The sequence below is a fragment of the Thunnus albacares genome, chromosome 15 (genome assembly GCF_914725855.1).
Source record: "Thunnus albacares chromosome 15, fThuAlb1.1, whole genome shotgun sequence".
Taxonomy (NCBI): Eukaryota; Metazoa; Chordata; class Actinopteri; order Scombriformes; family Scombridae; genus Thunnus; species Thunnus albacares.
In genome coordinates, this window is record NC_058120.1 from 9,229,730 (window position 1) to 9,237,284 (window position 7,555).

A 7,555-nucleotide genomic window follows, 5' to 3' on the forward strand; every position below is an offset into this window, starting at 1 on the left:
CAGCTGCCTCCTGAACTGCATAACACATTTTTTAGTTAGAGGCCTGGTATTGTATAAGTGTGAATGCATATGTGGAAGTCAAAGGTCAAGGGTCATCCAGTCACTAAAGGTCAGAGAGGAAGCCCTGTTTTGCTGTATGATGGGGGCTGGCACCGGGGCGAACCTGATTAAGTGTTGAATGCTCGGGACAGACAGCAATGTAAACAGAGATTAGAGAGGAGGAGAGACGACCCCCCCCCCCCCCAAGCATATCAGCACCTTGACCAGCTTTGACCTCCAGGCAAGGGGAAGGTGAACAGCTGCAGACACCATGATGAGGATAGAGGCCAGGAATATCAGCATTTGGTTTGGTTGGATACTGTTCTTTTAGTCTAAATCATGAATTCGACTCGTAATGACATCCCACACCAGTGTTACGTCAATGAAAAATGTGCCTAGGAACATTCTTTGAGGAACTTTTTTCCACAATGAAAATGAGACTTAAACTAAATAAATATAAATTAAGTAACCTTTGGAAACGAAAACTACAAAGAAATGTGTTACAATTTTGGGTTAACGAATAAAACCTATGAGATAAGTTGATGCATGAATGGACAAATGAACTATGCTTTTTTAATTTAGAGTCGTATTCAACCATGTGCATGCATCTGTGAAGTCATAATGTTATATTTTAAGCTCCTAAATGGTAAAACAGTATCCACAGCACCTCAAAATATCCCCTTTTCAGAAGTTGATTTAGCTGCTTGCACTAATAAGCAGCATCTTGCATTCGTAACATAGTGTTTGCCAGTAATGTTAGCTAACGTTACTGGTTTTTAAAAGGAAAATCTCACAGACACAATTCATCTACAATCCCAATGAAAATTAGACAAGAAGCAGGACCTAAACTGCTGGGACAAACTGTGGAACATGCAGGGCAGCACGCCAACATTTACTGTAAGCTAACGTAACATTATCAAGGGACGTGGTAAACGTTACTTTTACTCGGCTATCTTTCATGTTTAAAGGCTATCAGTGCGAATGAGTACAGGAGTAATGTAGGCTGTCACACCCCTAAATCTTCCCCTAGATGATTATTACGTTGTTATATTATCCTGTGCTTTAGCTGCTCTTCTCAAGATTTTGAATCGTATTTTAGTAGACAAGTGAGTGAATACAGCTTTAGGGTTTTTAAGTCTGTAACACTTGTAATGAAACCTGCTTTGAGGAGCTGCTAGCCAAACTTTATTAGTATGACTTTCACTGGATAGTTGTAGTTCCCATGATGCACTTATTGCTTATGTTTCTCCACCCTAACAAGACTAAACAATTTCAGGAATTTTTTGGCATGAGATTGTCTGTACATATATTGTTTATGACATGGGTGTGTCAAATGTCGTTTAAAATATAAGAGGAAGGCTTCAGGGCAGCTTCAAACATTAGACACATATAAAAGAGCCCTTTATGAGTGTGTGACATTACCACACAGCTTCAACGTTATATGCCCAATATCTCTGGCATGTGTGTGTATGTACTGATGTGTGTGTTAGGGGTCTCCTTAATCTTGTTTCATATTACCCTCGGACCTTTGTGAGATCATGCCTCAGCCGTAATGCAGATACGATCATGACTGACAGTTAATGTTGCGCAAAAAGGAAAACAACATTTAAGATCCATGTTTTTAAATCAAACTGTTATTCCAATATATGAGCTTCAGCTCAGCCTAACAGCCTTTGACACTCAATCACACTCCCTTTAATGGAAGAGAATTTGTGAGTTAGCTAACACGGCCCCGTCTTGTCCTGGCAAACACACACCGCAGCAGCTTCGGCAGGCCCCTTTGGCTCGTGTTATAGCCACCATCTGCTTTAAATTGCGAACATTTGAGACAGGGTTGTGGTCAGGAGAGGCTTGGATATCATCTGGATCTAATAGGCGATAAGAGGAAACTGAGCCATCCTGAAAAGTGCCTGAAGGCCTCATGCCAGAAATGGTCAGTGAGGGAGGGCAGGGGGCAAACAGAGAGTCACTTTTATAACGCTGACGTATGCCTGATTGATTAGTGTACAAGATGTGAAACAACAGGGAATTCCTGCTTAATATCACAGTGTGTAGCACTTAAAATATTGTAATCAAATTATTGTCAGCTCATGTAATAGGGGACACATTTTGTGTCTTGGTATGCAATATTGCCCTCCGCTCACCTCATTAACAAAGAGCTTCCTGCAGGAAAAACAATATCACTGCTACAATAGAATACATCCCCAAATTAATTTGCTGTCTGGTTTATACACACTAATAGATTCACAGTTTAACAGCCAACCAGAATGAACACTCTCCTCGGTCATTCAACAACAAGTTGTCTACAGCTCTGTGCCAACTCATTTTCTTTTTAATGGTCATTGCTTTGGAAACGAACTAATAAGCATCAGGAAGGGGGGGACAGTGGCCATTGCGAAGCGTCATCAGCAGGATATACTATTCATCAGTCGAAAAGTTCATCTCCATTAGTCAGCATTACCCTGCTGCCTCAGCTGAGTCCATAGAGTAATGGCCCATAGATAGAGCCCATTCACAGTCATTACCAAAGGCAGCTCACCGAGGACCATGGTGCAATACCTCACTCGCTGGCTGGCAGTGTGCCACAGGGACAGATAGGCCCCTATCTGAGCCTGCCAGGCCACTTGTCGCATCATTATCGGAGGCATCATCTTTCTGACATTCATTCACACTTTACGGAATGGCACAGACTACGAGTTGTGTGATTATACCATAAATTTAGAAAAGTGGGGATAAAAATGAGGCTTTCTGTATATACACTGCACTTATAGATGTGTGTGTGGATGGATGGGCTCAGTGCAGGAGGTCAAAGTGTTGTTTCGCAGGCTCCTCTCTGTCAGCTCTGTGACAGGCTTGACTGTCAGGGGCAGGGAGCTCCGTCCGCTGCTGCTGCTGCTGCTGCTGCTGGGACAGAGGAGGAAAACATTCCTGATGGGTCAAAGGGCAAACGCCCTGCTTCCTGCCATTTGGGATGATGGGATTGGAGGAGCGTGAAGGGGAAGGGGAGACAGGAACGTGAAAGGGAGGGACATGGAGGTTAGATATCTGGCGCAGCTGTGACAATGCCCCTATCTTTTCCTCTTTCTCCACCCATCCTGCCCTCCTCCCTCTCCTTTCTCTCTACTTGGACAAATTAGCTAAGAGGCAGGGGTGAGCTGAAGGTTTTTTTTTTTAGTATTGTGAGTATCCTTTTTCTGCCTTCTGCCGCATCTTGATCCCCCAGCAGCATCCATCACTCACTAGGTTTCCTCGGCTTGATCGTCAGGACTGTGGGTCCCCCTCCATCATGTCCCTGGTTGCTGTTTCTCACAGGGCCTCCCGGTGCCATCCAATCCCTGGTGAGCTGCTGCGGATGGAGGTGATTTACTGGTGGCCTCTCTGTTTGTTTTCCCTTCCCCTGCGGTTGGTTCTGCTAAGCACCCTGCTTAGCTACTTAGCTGCCGAGGGGTGCCTTTGTGTGCATATGTGTGTGTGTGTGAGAATGTGTATATGTTTCACCGATCTCCCACCAACAAGCAAGCCCATGGGTATATGTGACTTATTTGCAGTAAAGTTAAGCATTGGCGTTTCCAAACTGGTCAAAGTGGGAGGTATTCACGTTTTATTGAAATAGCCTGTTCTAATAGAAGATCCATGGAGCGTGACAAATTTGATTTAGCTGACAAAGCTGGCTCACACACCCCAACAGTAGACCTTAGGCTGCGCCTGTGTATCTGCCATAGAGTGCCAGTGCTCTATTAGAAGTGCTAATGTCATCATTTGACACAAGCTGCCCTAAAAATGCTTCCTAAACAGGTGGTGAGGGCTTGGCCTACACACACACACACACACACACACACACACACACATACACACACACACGTGCACACACAGACACTGCTACATTTATAAGCACTATATCTATTACACACTCAGAGATAAACAAAGCCACCACTGTCATTACCCAGTGTTCATCTAATTGGCCACGTAGCCGGAGGGGAGGGGCTGCGGAGGTCACGCTGCTCTCTCTGGGCGCCCATTACTCGCTCAGTTAAGCCCGTCGCCGCGTGGCGTGGCCTGTGAAGGCTGTGGATACACTTGTCATTGAGACAGCCTAATTAGAAGCAGCCGTCCAGCACCTGACCCCCCCTGACACCACCTGAGAGGCAGAGCTCAGACCCACCTGTTCCCTGCGGACACCTCGTGGAGAATTAACTGTTACTTACAAAGGATATTCTGTTTCTCACAGTCTCTTATTGATATTCAATATGGTTGAAAACTGTGGATGGATTCCTAGTGATATGACACTGACAAATGTGCTTTTTGTAATATAAGGCTTTGTAAATTGTATTTAATGGCTTCATAAGCCATCAGATGTACTGTTATAAATGTTACTAAATCAATAATTGAATACATTTTATTAATTATTCCACTGCAGTAATCCATCATATCTTTTAAGTTTAAAGTTAGTTTAAAATGTGTTCATACAGTTATCAATCCAATGTAACTAAATGTAACTAAGTATGTGCAATTTTGAGGTATTTGTATTTTATTTGAGTATTACTGTTTGATGATACTTTATACTTCTACTCTGACACATGTAGTTACTCATTACTGTACTTTTCAGATTGAGATTACACATACAGAAATGAGCAGCTTTAATATTATATGTTTTTGTGGATTAAATTACAACAAATGTTAAAATTGGCTGCTTACATGTTAATGCATTAATAATAATAATCCATTAATGTAATATCCCACTTTGAAGAGGGTCATTCTGCAATGAGTACTTTTACTTTTGATACTTTAAGTAGTTTCTTGATAACACTAATGCACTCTTAGATATACTTTTAGTAGAGTAAAATTTTGAATGTTGAACTTGTACTTAGAATTTAACATTGCTGCTACTTTTTCTTAAAGGATGTGAAAACTTTTTCCAGCACTAATGCTCTGCTGTAATTTATTTAGTAATTAGAATTTTAAAAATGTCTGCAGCTGTAAATATTCCTGCATGACCAGCTACAAAGACAAACCAGGGTATGTTAGATATACACCAGCTAAAAGTATGTTTTACAACCCAGCAAAAATCAGTCAACATCTTTAATATCAGTACTAATCAATGGCTTATTACTGATCTATAAAGCATTATAAATGATTTATTAATTATTATTGAAGCCATAGCTTATTTATAATGTATGTTTTATTAGGAAAGTGATACCTGTTACCTTTAATACAGAGTGGACTTTGTTGTAAAACTTTTGTGATGTCATGTGGGGTTGAGAGCAGAGTTGGCCTAGAATAGTTTGACTGCAGGACAAATACTCTCCCACTCTGAACATGAAGCTCTTCAGCCAGACACATCAGCGAGGCAGCAGACTACACTCTATTTTGGATCAGGGCATTGTTTTTTAAAAGCCTGAACTGCAGCTAGCTTTGATTCCCTGACGGCAGACACTACATTATATGGGGCACGGACGGTCAAACTAGCTCCCGCCGTAGCACGGCACTCAGAGGACTGCCAATTACTGATGCATGAGTCATTTTTAAAGGAGCACTTTGAAATAATGCCAAACATGAAAAACTTTCCCTTGCTCAATGGAGCGCTCTCGATACGGAGGCACTGATGCATGTGGGGGTAAACTTGTCTCTGTTTTTGGGTTGGTTGGATGAAACACAGGAAGTAGAGGTTGACTGTGGCGACGTAAATGCTGCAACATGCACTTACATGCCAGCAGTCAAACATACATTCCAGAGTTGAAAGGTATGCAAACATGAAAACACACTTATTAAGCTGATGCATTTGAATCATTCATGTGTGAACTTAATGTACATAAACATGCGTTCCCTAAAGACCTGCATATATTATCTTTGTAGTTTACATTATTAAACACTTTCTCTTCCTCCCTCAATTGTCACCCTTTGACAGTTACATCCACAGGAAAAAAAACAAAAAACATCTCACTCTGTGACTTCATGGTTTCATTCAAGGTCTCACCTCCTCCGCAGTCCTTTGCTTTGCATCATCACTCGCCTCTTCAGAGGGGAGGAAGCAGAGGAGGAAGCACTGTGAGGCAGCGCAAACAAACATATGTTTGTTTGTGTTTTACACATGAACAGAGTACTTCTGAACTAGACACAGAGGTTAAAAGGTCATCGGCGCCGCGCAGAAATATTACAGACAGAGCGAGGTACACATGGGGAAAGCCAATGGGGAAGGGAACTTAATTGCACTGTCATCCTGCTCTCCTCCGCTTTCCACCCCTCTGATGTTGCTTCATATCGAGGTTAGGCGGGGGGAGATGAGGCTAGGAGAGGCAGAGGGCACTCTGTCTGCCCCCTCTGCTCTCTCTTTCCTTTTGCGTCTGTCTGTTCCGCAGATGATGCTGCGCTTGATGTGATGTGACATTTATTAAAGTCCAGCCCTCAGGACTGGTTGATGGAAGGAAAGATGGTAGGAGGAAGCAGAGGAGAGGAGGAGGTAGGGAGTAAAGAGGGAAGGTGGTCAATTTTTCCTGTGTTACCAGCAGGCTGAGGAAGAGGAAGAGATGACGAAGGAAAGAGGAACAGCACTGGAGACGGCTGGGAACAGATACAAATCTGGCATCCAAGAGGGAGAAAGTAGAAGAATGGAGGAGAAAGCTTTAGGAATACTGGAATATTGTGGAAGAAGGGATGTCAAGGAGCAAAAAAAAAAAAAGACATCAGCATCTAATTATTAAATATAAAAAGCTATGGTCTGGAGCTGCAGGTGTGTTTAAGCCATCTTGGGTTATTGATGAGCCTGTCATGGCTACTCTTCATCAGGTTGTGGGAAGCAAGAGGACGGAGAGATCAAGGGGAGAAAAGGATCGAGACGGAGGGAGGGAGGGGTGGGATGAGAGGACGGTTTGGCTTAAGGTCTGCTGAGCCTAAAAGCGGTTCCCCCAGTAGTGGTGAATAATGAACAGAGACAGAAAAGAAGAGGAAAAGAGGAGAGGAAGCCAGACAGAAAGGCAGACTAAAAGATGGAGGGAAAGGAGGAGTGAGATTAAAATGAGAAAATAATAATGGAGTTGAGGGATTTGAAAATAACTGAGATAAAATCTGATGTGGCAGCTACAGGTCATATTCTTTAATGTGGCTCAGTCGATTTCTACTCCCTGACATCTCAACCATGTAATATCTTATGGATTTTTTTCAATACATGTGATTTATTTTTATGTGCAGACTCATTTAGCAGCCAACACAAAACTCCCAAGAAGCTCAAAGTTGAAGAACGTTGGCTACATCCCTCTGGTTTTTTGCCGTCTGAGGTTACGTTTGAACCAACATAGAGTTTCTGACACTCGCCACAGAAAACTGAGTCATCCTTTCAGCCAGTTGGCTCGTCCAAGATGACTGAGAGGAATGGCAGTCCGGCAATCTGCCTGTCAGATCCAAACATGACCGTGATTATTTCTCCTCGGCGCAATCCAATCCTGTGGCGTGGAACTGGGAATTATGTGACCTATTTTTTTTTTGTTTTGTTTTAACCCCCCGTATACATCCACCCTCCCAT